This window comes from Talpa europaea, assembly GCF_964194135.1.
Source record: "Talpa europaea genome assembly, chromosome: 11".
NCBI classification, from domain to species: Eukaryota; Metazoa; Chordata; class Mammalia; order Eulipotyphla; family Talpidae; genus Talpa; species Talpa europaea.
This window is the reverse complement of record NC_140078.1, coordinates 59,756,917-59,770,618: the sequence shown is the minus strand read 5'-3', so window position 1 is coordinate 59,770,618 and position 13,702 is coordinate 59,756,917. Positions and strand designations below refer to the sequence as shown.

Genomic DNA, 13,702 nt, shown 5'->3' with positions numbered 1-13,702 from the left:
CTTCATTTAATTGACACATTGAATGCCTACTTCGTGGAAGACACTATATCAGACAAGACTGTCTACATAATTTGTGGGGGCCAGTGCAAAATGCAAATGCAGGACTCCTTGTTCAAAATTATTAAGAATTTCAAAACAGTGAGAGCAGAACTTTAACCAAACACATAGTCCTAGCGCTGTGCCTTCAGGTAGGGCATGTGCCCATGGAGCTTGGGCTAGACCTTGGTATTACAGAGATAGATATGGGGTTTCACATCTAGTGCTGCCCTCGAAGAAAAGAAAGACAATGTTTTGGAGGCCTCCCTGGTGGCGCAGGGATTTAAGTCTCAGCACTATCAAGCTATCTCCAGCCACTGCAGCCTGAGTTTGATCCCCTGTCAAGGAGCTGACCCACATGGCACAGCAGACCTCTCCTGTCTTGCCCGCTGCTCCTCTCAGCAGTGTATTTCAGCAGATCTGCCTGTTATGCTCCCCACTGTGCCTCTCACGAATCCTCTCACACCCCACACCTCTGGCCTGTACCCCAGTTCTTATATGCATAAAGAAATAAATCTTTTTTAAAAAAGAAAGACAATGCTTGTAATAAGGGATCAATCAGTGCTTCACCTCATCTTTTTTCTTCACCACTTTTGTTCACGTCAAATCCCAGTGAGTTCCCACATTCAACAGCACTTTGTTAGCATCTGACCACCGGCTTCTGAAACCATGTTACCTACAAGTTCAGTACTGGTATGCCTTCACCCATAATTGGCTCATGTGGGAGTTCGTCTGGTCCGGGCCTTGCCTCTGATGGGGACCACTCTGCAGCCAGAGGTGCTCTGATCCCAGGCCCCTATCAGCACTGAATTGTACCTTAGCATGTCTCCCTTTCCTTCTTACCCCCCACCTCTCTGGGTTCTTCCTGAGCATACCTCCTAGCAGACGCCCTTGACACACATTCTTATTGCAGGGAATTTCAGAGGATCTCCTGTGAGAGACCCAGACTAAAACACACGCATACAAATCATGGTGAGCAAGGTGCACAGTGAGAGTGCCACAGGAGAGCTCCGGAGGAAGGACGTGCTAGACACAGTCAGAGGAGAGGAAATAGGCTTCCGTCTGGGGGACAGTGGGTGGAACAGGTGGGAGTTCATGCTGGGTTTTGATTAGTGGATAGTATTTTAGAAGGTTGCAATGAAGGGTGGAATTTGGGAGAGGTATTCTCTGCTTAACCCCCACCCTCCAGGTCTTGGCACTCCTTCTACCATGCTCTGTGTCCAGGAAGACTAACTAATCTGGACTGCATCAACAGGTGGCCTCGCATCTGGCATCTGGTGGGATTAGGGCCATGACCACATCGGCAGTAAGAGGATGGAGGAGAAGGATCTGTATGTAGAATAGGCTCTGTATGGAGGAGCAGGATCTGCATGGTTTTTCCATAATTACTCTTTCTTTTTTTTTTTTTTGAACCCAGCTAACTTTATTTTTGGCCCCAAGTCAGGTCTCCCTAAGGGTTCACAGCCAGTCACATCAGTCTTCCCATCAGACTTCTTCTGTGGGAGAAGCTGGCACCCCAGTACTTGACTTCTAGTGCCACCGTCTCTTGTCAACTGGGTTCCAATCTGTCCAATGGCCTCAGCCAAGAGCTCAAAGCATAGCCACCAGCTTGAAGACGCCCTCAGGCTTGGCAGGAACCACGTGGACAAAGGTCTTGTAGAGCACTGCACCCTTCGGCAGTCTGGTAACCAGATCCACAGCCTCCACGTTGCTGGGACTGGGCACATAGACCTCCTTGGTGTAGCGGACTACCCCCTCCTCCAAGGCATACAGGCACTTCCTCTTCCCCAGCCCGACATGGGCACCTGGGTGCCAGCGGAAGTGGCGCTGAGTCGCAAGGATGTTACCAGCATGAACGTAGTGACCCTCCATTTTCTTGATGCCATAGCGTTTGCCTCATGACTTTCCACCAAGGTTTTTGGAGCTGCCCCCTGTCTTCTTGGATGCATATCTGACAGCCAGAGCTGCGGCCTGAGGGGGTTTCAGCAGGGCAGCTGTACACCCATAATTACTCTTTCAATATCTGGGAACTACTCCATGTCTTACCTTCTCAGGTAATAGAAAGCAGTGGGTACTACACTGTCTTGCTGCTTTGCCTAAACCCTGCCCCTCTCAATGTATGTCATCTCTTTTATGTAATGCATCCGTGAACTATCAGGCTCATGTACCATCCAGGCTGCGCTTTCACTCTGGCTAACACAGATAGGAGGCTAGAACATGCAGGTGAAGAGCTCACCAAAGACAGAGAAGCCGGGCTTGAGGATGTTAGGGGGAAAGTGAGCAGACAGTGTATGAAGAGCTTGTTAGGAGTTCAGCCACAACGGTGGCTTCCAGACAGAATGCGGATAGCCCTGGGTGGGAACCTAAAGAGTTGGACTTCAAGCTGCTGTGATGTGTGAAGGCCGGGGCAGGCTGGGGTGGGGTGAGGGACTGAGCTCACAAAGTGAGAGGAAATGGACAGAAGATAACTGGAAACAGACTGAAGGATTTGGAGGCTACTGCTGTGATCTAGTCAGACCCAGATTAGAGTGCAGGCCAGCCGGACAAGGTGACAGTCGGAATGTCACAAAGTTTACAAACCCATCTGTAGTCACTCACCTTGCAGACTTCGGAACGGCTGTTCCTCTGGCCTGGAGCACACTTGTACCTTCCCCCGGCTGATTCCTCCTCACCTCAGAGTTTAGCTTAAACATTTTTTTTTTTCTCCCGGGACATCTTTATTGTCTCTCCCTCTGCTTCGCCTGAGGTTCCCTTGTTCATGTGCTATCATAATGCTTTGTAACAACCTATTTAAAATTGACCAAACTGTTCTAGGATGATTTATTTGACATTCTGTCCGCCCCCAGCTAGGTATAAACTCCATCAAAGCAGAGACCACATCTGCCTCGTTTGCCACTGTATCTCCCGGGCCCAGCCTCATTCCCTAGTGCCCAGGGAATATATAATGGGTGAATGAATGGACAAGAGGAAGGGTGGATGGAATCAGTGGCTTCTGAGTGTTGCTGTTAGAAAAATGACTTGACTTTGACACTCTGGCGTCAGTGAGGGTGACATCATTCTTTCATCCTCTTGTGACGCACCTCGGGTTCTGATTGAGTTCTACAGCTGAGTTTCAGAAGTCCCATTTCAGAGGGTAATAACAGAGTCCCATTCCCTCTGTGAAAGTTGGAAATCTCTGAACTGTTTTTGTTCTCACACAAAAGATGATACAGACAGGAGGCTGCAGTCAAAATAAAAAAGAAAGAAAGAAATTTTAAGAAGCATTTTGCAAAGTAAACATCATTAGGATTAGGAAGAGGGAATGGTGAAGCTAAAATAAATGTTTCCTGTGGAAGGCTACTTTGTATTACAAATCAGGAAAGGGCGCGTTTGAATTGCCTGTTAGTGACAGCCTGTAATTCATGTCTTTCTCCTGCTGATTTAGGGCCAAGATTCATGGCCAGATTCATGTTACTATTATTTGATGACCCTTTTCTACATACTGGGAGATGATGAGGCAGGGCTCTGTGCAGAGAAACATCTGTTTTGGGGAGACAAATACTACGCAGGCCCCGCAATTGTAGATGTTGCTGTACAGTCAAGACCCTGCAAGGACACAGCTAACATACTTCCATAGACAGCACACTGAGTGTGCAGTCAGTGCACACTGAGAGAAACATTAACAAAGGGATCATTTTTTTTTCTAATGAATTTTTTAATTTATATATATATATTTTTATTTTTATATTCCCCATACAATTGCGACCCCCTTATTTTGACCCCAATCCCTCCCCTCCCCGCGCCCCACCCTCCATAGAGTGTCTCTGGTTCATAGTTGTTTGTTGATTTTGATTTTTACTTTGTTATAGTTATTCTTTTTCCTGGTCCCTTATTTAAGTTTTCTAGATTCCTGCTATGAGTGAGACCATAGGGTATTTTTCTTTTTCTTTCTGGCTTATTTCGCTGAGCATGATCAACAAAGGGATTGTTTTTAAAGCGTGGGCAAGGAAAGAGGTAGCAATGACGGCGGGCATGCACACTCTGGATCTAGCAACAACGAGACCTGCCATTATTGCTTCTAGAGCAGACGTTAATATCTACAATTTAAACAGTTATTTTTTTTTTAAAGATTTACTTATTTTTATACAAGAGCTGGGGTAAAAGCCAGAGGCATGGAAGGATGATTTAGGTAAGAAAACTGGAATTGACTCTCCTACCCAGGGGCCAGGGGAGGCTCAGTTGGAAAAATGAAATTCTCTGAACATAATTACTGCACCTTTCCATTCCTTACTCCTTGCCTCTACCCCCTCCAGTACATGCTGGTCTCTTGTTTTCTGTTTATCAGTCTTCAAACAAGATACACTTTTATGCCTCTGTTGTTTTAAACAATGGTGCCCTAAGGAGGCTTGGGGGAACAGGGTTTAGGGGGTTAATTTTATAGTCTGAATGGTGGTGGGTGGGTGAGCATATACACGTATCAAGATGTGAACCTATAAGTTTCCCTATGTAAGTCACCAAACTTACATAGTATTGTAAACCAGTGGTAGATCGGTGAAATTTTATTTTTTAAAAAATGAATAAATAATGAACAGGGCTCTCCTCATTCTAGAAGCTTTCACTAACTGCCTTGCCACAATTCTGGAGCAGGTATCTATTGTTGTTGCTTGCTGAGTGCCCATCCCCGCTTCTTCAGAAATGGGCTTTGAGGTCCATCAGTACCAAGTGGGCTACCTGGCTCTGAGATAGGCCATCATTTCCAGCAATGGGCTCAGGAATGGGTGGGGCACGCATGCAATTTAGCCAAGGGGTCAGTGCTAGAAAAAATTGCTGTTTTGCTTTAGTAAAAAGACTTCTCTTTCAGCAAGGGTTCCTATGCCAGTACAACTGTAGAGAACAGCCTGCGAAGGGAAGCAATACAGAAGGAGCCAGGGCTGAGGGGTGTAAAGAGAAGGGATTCATGCTGCAAGAGCACCTGATCCAGCCTTGAATGCAGACAACAGTCCAGAAAGCAGACTCCCCTATCCGCTCAGTGCCCTGAGCCCTTTCGTCACTTTTGCAGCTTATGTAAGTTGAAGCTAATATTCATCATGTGTGTTACTGTTCTTCTTGCTTTGATTCCACCCCTCCATTGCTATCCGTCACTTTGTATGACCAGATTTTTATATCATTAGACTCTGAGTTTCTTCTTTCCACAAAGTCTGGTACAAATTTGTAAGTGATTAATAAATAGAGCGAGAAAATGAGGCAGGAAGTCAGAGTTCCGGGATAAGATGGCTCAGTAGTCCCAGCTTCCTAATTATAGTAGCAATCATCATCATTGGTGATGATGCGGGCTAGCATTTATGAGCCCTGTGCCTCTGATGGCTTTATAAGTTTTATTATCTCATTAGATCATCAGAATCACCACAGCAAGTACTTTTATTAAATTAAGTTGCTCATAAAGAAGAAGAGATTGCAAGTAACATGTTTAAAGTCACACAACTGCAAGTGGGGGATACAAGATACCCACTCACCTCTAAACCCAAAGTCCATATTCTTGTCCACCATATGAATCACCTCAAAGCCTTTTTTTAAAGATTGATTTATTTATACATATAAGAGTTGGGGGTCTAAGCCAAAGGTGTGGGGGGTTAGAGGATTCACCAGAGACAGAGTGGGGAGCAGAACAGGCGGATCTACTGACATACACTGCTGAGGGGAGCAGGGGGTGAGACAGGAGAGTTCTGCTGTGCCATGTGGGTTAGCTCCCTGCCTAGGGATCAAACTTATACTGTAGTGGCAGAGATGCTTGATAGTGCTGAGACTTAACCCTTTGCACTACTTCTCTGCTTTCCTGAAGGAAACCAATTATCCTGACCTTCCACTCAATTGTGCCACCTTTGAACTCTAGTAGATCAAGGAAACAGGACTAAACTTATGTGGGGCTTCCCACACCAGGCCTGGCACTTGGAGGACCACATGGATTCACGCCCTGCTGGGCAGAGCAGTGTTTTCTCCAGTTCAGAAATCTAGTGATGCCTAGATCATGGAGTCCAGGCATAAATATTCCAGGAGGATCCAAAGCCTGAGCCCAACTGCTGCAGGCTTTCCAAGTCAAATCCCCAAAATATCCAGTTCTTCTGTGGGGTCCAGAAATGACTTAATTAGCATGTAAGCAGACAAGTTTTGAAGCCAAACCACCAGAACTTGAATTCTAGCTCTACCGCAAGCTGGATAACCTCAGACAAATCACATCAGTTCTCTCAACCTCAGTTTCCCCATCTGTAAAATTAGACCATCTGCTTCAGAGACATGTCCAGAAAGAATGGAGAAAATGAACATGATTGTAGTCAACTAATGATATTCTGGCACAAGGTATATATTCCATCAATAGTAACTGTAATTATTATTATCTAAATCTCACCTTTGTCAGGTTATTTGATAAGAAATGAAAAACTTCCAATAGTCCTTGGAGGTTGGGGTATGATAGTGGTAAATTTGCCAGAACTTCTCACCTAGTACTTAGTGCTAGATACACACATTTATATGGCTACATATTGTCACAGGTATCTTCTGCTGCAAGAAGTCCTTCCACTGTTCTTCCTCCTGCAGTGTGTTCAGAGTTGCCAGATTTAGCAAATAAAAGTACAGAATAACTGCCCAACAAAGAAAAGCTCAGGACCAAATGGCTTCTCTGGTGAATTCCACCAAACATTTAGAAAAGAATGAATGATAATCCTTCACAAACTTCCAAAAAATTAAAGAGGAAACACTTCCAAATTCATAATATGAGACCAACATTACTGGCATCAAAGCCAGACAAAGATACTATAAGAAAAAAATGATAGGCCAACACATGAAAGTATGTATAAACACATTAAAATCCTCAGTAAAGTATTAGCTTGATAGACACCAAACTCAACAGCATATTAAAAAGATCATATGTTATGACCAAGTGGGATTTATCCCTAGGATGTAAGGGATGGTTCATTATATGAAAATCAATTAATGTGATGCACCATATTAACAGAAGGATAAAAATATTAAATGAGGATAAAAATCACATGATCATTTAAATAGTTACAGAAAAGTGTTTACTATAATTCAACATCTCGTGATAAAAACAGTCAGCAAATTAATAATAGAGGTTTCCTTGCTGTCCAAAAGTAGAGCACTCCTATTTGGTAGATGACTCTGGAGTCTGGGGAATGCTACTACCACTAATATAGAGAGAAAAATTGTTTTAGTATTCTCAGGCCCCAAAAATTACCTACCAAATCATAGCAGAAAGGTAAGGTAGAATAGGAAAGGGTTACTTTGGGATAGGAGGATAAATGTGTATGTGAAAAATCCACTACTCAATGGAAATAAACTGAAAGGGTCTCCTCTAAGATCAGAAACAGGCACTTAAACCACTGCTGTTCAATGTAACACTGAAGTCCTACCACTTCACTGAAAGAAACTCTTTCTGCATTTTGTTCTCTGTTCTGATGAATTCAGAGTGACCCAACACCCACAGTGGCTGAGAAGCTGCTCTTGTGTTACCTGCTGAAAGGTCACCTGTATGTACAGCCACTGTGTGTGGAAGCCACAAGAGTCCCCCATTCCACTTCCATTCTGAAGAGGGGGAAACCCCTCCTTTTTCATTTAACTTTTAGATGTCCTTTTTTCAACCTTGGAGTGAGCCAACTTCCAGTCTCCCTGAAAAGCCCCTGTCTGAGGTGCCAGAGATTAAAGGGCTGATGTGAGCCAAAAGGATTATTGCTCCCTGTCCCTAGAAGTGCAGCCAAGGAGGCCAGGAAACAGAGGAAGAAGGAAAAAGAGTAGGCGCCGTTTGGAAACCTCGCCTAGGCTGCCATCTGGCTGATACAGTTGTTGGTTTTCTCCTAATATCTTCATGACTTTTGCAGACAAAAAAGTATGTATGTGCTCATTATAAATATAAATTCAAGCCAAGCAGAAAAGCACAAACAGTACATTAACAACGATCCCAAAGTCCACCATTCAGAAGTAGCCGTCATTGGAGATTAGGAATCACGAGAAGCCAAAGCTCCTAGAAGAAATGACTGATCTCAAGACAGGATCAGGGAGGGTACAGGTGAACCTGGAATGTGTTCTTGTGCTAAATAAAAAGGAAGTGCTAAGGGAAACAACAGAGATATTTCACAAGGACTCTCAGGAGCTCAATGGCCAAATATAAGACAGTTGAGGCATGAAAATAATTAAGATTGGTAATGAGTGACAGTAGGAGCTACTGGTACCACATGAACAATTGGAAACAGGAATGTATGAATCCAGATGACAACAATAGATAAAAAGTCACATATGCAGGGACGAGAGGGAGCTTGCTTACAGTAGAATTCCCAGTACCAAAGGAAAAGGTCAAGGAAGTGCTGGCATGAGGAAATTTGAATATATCACTGATAAATTGCAAGGCATAAAAATGGTAAATGCATAGTGGGGAAACTGAATAGCACCTTGACCCAGTGATCAAAATTAATCTCACCGACAAAGGGCAGTAGACATCACATCATGTGCAAAGGATGCATGGAAAGACATAACATCACCCTACAGTGTCCCAGCTAGGAGTGCAAAACCTGAATCCAATCATGAGGAAACATCAGACCAACCTCAAATGATGAATATTCTACTTTAAAAGGGAGTTAGCCCCATGGAGGAAGGAAATCCTCTTTAACAAATGGTGCTGGAAACTTGGACAGCCACATGCAAAAAAAAAACAAAAACCCAAAACTGGATCCATACATAACTCTGTAGGCAAAAATTAATTCAAAATGCATTGAAGATTTGGATATTAAGAGCTGAAACCATAGGATGCTTAAAAGAAAATACAGGGGTACATTACAAGACAGCTACCACAAAGATGTACTGGGGACACAACTCCAACAGCAAGGAAAACAAAAGCAAAAATAAACCAGTGGGACTTCATCAAACTAAGAAGAATTTGTACCTCGCAAGAAACTATCACAAAAGCAAAAAGGCATTCTACAGACTGACAGAAGATACTTGAACATCACAGTTCTGACAGGGGACTGATTTCCAAAATATATAAAGTATTTATGTAATCCAACAACAACAGAACAGAAAACCCAGTCAAAAAAAAAATGGGCAAAAGACCTAACTATACAATTTTCTAAAGAAGATATTCAGATGCCTACAGGCACATGAAAAATTGTTCAACATCACTTATTATACAAGAAACACAAATGAAAACCATGACAAGGCATCACCTCCCCATCTTTGAAAATGGCCTATGTAAAAAAAAAAAAAAAAAAGGGAAATGGGGCCTCCATTTCCTTTTGGTGGTGCGGGCGGTTGAGCACAGCGCTGTGAAGCTGTCCACAGCCTCTGCAGCACGGGATTGATCCCGGCTGGCAGGTGAGGGTCCCACCCACATGGCGCAGCAGACCTCTCCTGTCTCGCCCGCTGCTCCCTTCAGCAGCATATTTCGTCAGTCTGTCTGTTCTGTTCCCCACTCTGTCTCTGGTGAATCCTCTCACCCTTCTTCACATCTGGCCTGCACCCCGGTTCTTGTATAAATAAAATAAATCTTTAAAAAAAAAGTAAAAAAAAAAAGGAAACAACAAATGTTGGCAAGGATGTGGAGAAAGAAAAAGTAACACTCATCATCCACTATTGATGGAATGCACTTTGGTGCATCCTTTATGGAAAATAGTATGGAGAAACCTTAAAAAATAAAAATGGAAATCCCATTTGATCCAGCAATACTTCTGGTAGGTATTTACCCAGAAATATGAAGACTCTAATACAAAAGACTTACACATTCCTATATTCATAACAGCATTTTCCACAATTACCAAGTCATGGAATGAACTTAAGTGCCCATTAACAGATGACTAGATAAAGAAACTGTGGAATATATTCAGTGGAATACTACTCAGCTATTTTAAAAGATGAAATAGTGCCCTTGGAGACAAAATGGTTGGATCTTGAGGTGGTTATGTTAAATGAAGTCAGTCAGAAAGTGAAAGACATGTATCAGATGATTTCACTTATCTGTGGGATATAAAGAAAAGCAACAACAAAAAAGCTCATACACTGGAAAAGCACAATGAAAGTAAATCTTGGACTTAGTGAAAAATCTAGTGGTTACCAGAGGAAATGGAAAGGGAGTGAATTGGGCATTGGAATCAGAGTCTTGGTAGAGAGTGAATGAAGCATGCAGACATATGGAGAAGTAAAAATGTAACCCCAAAGTTATAGAGACCTGCAAACAGCTAACAAATTCAACTTAAAAGAAATAGAATACAAAAAGGATGTCATAAACAGCAAAGAAAGAATGAAAATATTTCAAATTAAAAAAGATTGTACAGAAACTGAGCACAAGGAAAACAAGACACGGCACTTCCTAAACCCAATTGAATAGTTAACAAAGGATACCAATTTAAAATTAAAAACTAAAACAGGGTGGGGAGGGTATATGTTCATATATTATTCTATTCATATGTATTATATATGTCTACATGTATGTGCATGTGTATATATAAATGCATACATATTCCCCCACATGTTTTCTGCCCTATGTACATTTTCTCAATTAAATGTTTGCGTTAATAGCGATCCATTCCAGTTTGTTCAGAGTTCTTTCTTACATATCTAATCCTAATAGTCAATAAATTTTAGATTGTTCTCACAGTACTCTATTCTTAACAAGGATTTTCCTACTTCAAATACTCTGTTAGGATTGCAACAGATTGTGAAGACTCTGTTCAAACTGTGCATTTCTCACAGGCATATTTCAACCCTAGGACACTGGGCTTCACAGTTGCTGAAATAGTCACTCTAGAATCCCTTGGAAGTGCCAAGTGCTTCATTAACCTCCTACATGTTCCACGCATGCTTTCTGGTTAAATGCTGCTGCATTTAACATTATCATCCACACCTAAATATGCTGAGTATGCAGTGGTGTTTACATGCGGATTTACCCTCCAGGATGTCAAGCAAATTAAAAATGTCTGTCAACCACCTCATATTGAATCAAATAATTCTGGCTCCATTTGGTTAGGTGGGGTAGGATAACTTAACTTATTATAAGAGCTCAAGAGGAGAATCCACCCACTGCTTCTTCTTAACAATTATGCCATTTTTTTTTTCCCTCAGAGATTGGAACCCGGTATGGAAATCAGATTTTTTGCCTCTTCTAAATATGCACACTCATACTCCAAGCCTCTCATTTGTGATTCCATAACAGAAAAAATAAGCTGAGAGGAAGGAAGACAACATTCTCATTTCTGAACTTAAAGCTGGCTTAACTCACTCTGAGCCTTGTATAAGAGTGAAAACAATTCCTCCTGGGATACCAATTAGAATAAAACTCTCTTATCAAGATGGAGGAATATTGGGGGCATCTGGGTTATTAAGACTCAGTCTTAGGGGCAGAGAGTGGGGGCTGCTAATCTCCTGAATTTTTTTTTTTTTTAAGGAACTGTTTGTCTTTTTTTTTTTTTTTTTAAGATTTATTTATTTATTTATTTATACAAGCACTGGATATAGTCAGAAGTGCAGGAGGGTGAGAGAATTCACCAGAGTCAGAGCAGGGAGCAGAACAGACAGACTGACGAAGTACACTGCTGAGGGGAGCAGCAGGCGCAGCAGGAGAGGTCTGCGCGCCATGTGGGACCCTCCTCTGGTGTCCAGGGAGCAGCCGGGGATCAAACCAGCACTGCAGAGGCTGCGGGCAGCTTCGCAACCCAGCGCTCAACTGCTGCGCCACTGGGGAGGCCCAAATCTCCTGAAAATTTTGACAATTTTTTTCTACCCCGCATTCCTCAACAGTATTTACACTTACTGAAAATTTTTTATATACCAGGCCAAGCACTGTGTCCTACATCTAAACCTTGAACAGTCCTCTGATTTTGAATTTCCATTTTTATAGATTAAGAAACGGAGGTTCAGACATATTAAGTAACTTGTACAGGTCACAGAGCTGGTAAATGGCTGGACTGTGATTCAAACTCAAGTAGTCCTAATTCACTTACATTTTCTTATTTTGTTAGCATTTTAAATATTCTTGAATCCATTTGGAATTTATTTTGGAACTTGATGTGAAAAGAGATACCAGTATTTTGTTTTCTGCAAATGTAACCACTGGGAATATCACAACATTAAAAAAAAATTGTGACAATTTAATGATAGGGGAAATGTTTATGACATATGTTAAGTGGGAAAGGGGAGGAATGCTAAGTTTTTTTTTTAATAATTTATTTGTATATCTATTTACATCATTGTTCATTTTTTTACAATGTTTGCTTTCTTTTCTCAGGTGTAGTCCCCATAGAATTTCCACCACCAATTCACCTGTGCACCATCACCATAGTCTCTTGTGCTCTTCCCACTCTTGTTTTATTCCTACTCCCTCCCCCTCCCAGAGAATGTCTCTGATTTATAGTTGTCTTTTATATAAGCTTCGATTATACACCATATAAGCAAATGATACACCCCTTACAACTCCCTTTGGAAATGCACCTTCACTCCCCAACCCCCTCTGTCTCCCTCATAGAAAGCACATTCTCATTTCCATTAAGTTGATAACAGAGGAAGCACTGGAGCAAGAATTCAGCAAAAAATAGAATTCTTAAATAACAAATTGGAAGTTATTTGGTATTACAAAAACAAGAAGCAATAAATGTAAATAACTCCCAGGTAAATTATCTCTCTAAGTCCCTGAGGTTCTGTGAAATTGGGGGATAGGTTATATTGCATTATAATTTATAATTGGATCTTGAAGCCTATTCAGTAATAGGTCCAGAAAGGGGTGAAAATTAATCCTCAATTCACACATCCTTACATTGCCGGGAATACTGTCCAGCTGGTCTCCACATGAGACAGACTTTCATTTATACAAATAAGCCCGTAGGCCTCTAATCCAGGTACTGTTTTATACACAGGAAAATGCTGAGGTAGAAAGGTGATTATTCAAAATAATGCAGTTCTCTGGCTAAACTTCCCCAGGCTTCAGGTGAAGTTAATGAAGCAGAGATTTATCTGTTTCTTCTGAGATGATTGATGAAAAAATCAGCTATAAATAACTGGGAAAACAATTGGAGAAAAACTTAATATGTTTTCTACAGCCAAAAGTCTGTCACAGCCTTGTAATTGCTAACATTCAGAAAATCAACATGTGGAAGAAAAGGCTAGAGACTTGTCTTAACAACCTGTTACTCTCCTGGGAAATGATGGTTAAACATTGGAGGTGATTAAACAATGGAGGTTCCTGCCAGGAACCTCCCCCTTCCACTGGGGACTTAGAGAAAGATAAACTGTGTGACCTTGAGTCCATTTCTTGACCCCTCTGAACTTTATATTCCCCAACAAGAATACCTACGCTTCCACAGTTCTGTGAGAACTCCAAACAATGCATGTAAAATGCTGATCTTGGAAAAACAATGCTCCTGGGCACACAGGAGTTATTAGCAACATTATTCCTCAGGTTCTGATTTCAGCGTCTGGGAAGGGTATTTAGGTCACCTGCTCCCCCAGCTAATTTGCTGATGTTTGAATCCCTTTAATTGGAGAATTATCTTTTGTTCCACTATTATAGATGAGGTTTAACCGCAAATATCGAGGAGGGGTAGAAATTTACGTAAATTTGTGCTAGGCAAAAAATGATCCATATCAGATTATAGTTGGCTCTGAAGGGCTAGAAAGAAAAAAATAATTGGCCTGCTTA

At 41.8% G+C, this 13,702-nt stretch overlaps 1 pseudogene across 1 annotated transcript; it reads right to left on the bottom strand.

Annotated features, from left to right (window-relative positions):
• Positions 1 to 1,299: 1,299 nt before the first annotated feature.
• On the bottom strand, positions 1,300 to 5,547 carry LOC311180082 (large ribosomal subunit protein bL27m-like; annotated as a pseudogene). The gene is made up of 2 exons: positions 5,529 to 5,547; positions 1,300 to 2,030 (listed from the first exon to the last, which is right to left on the bottom strand). The product of its transcript is annotated as a large ribosomal subunit protein bL27m-like (transcript).
• Positions 5,548 to 13,702: the final 8,155 nt, after the last annotated feature.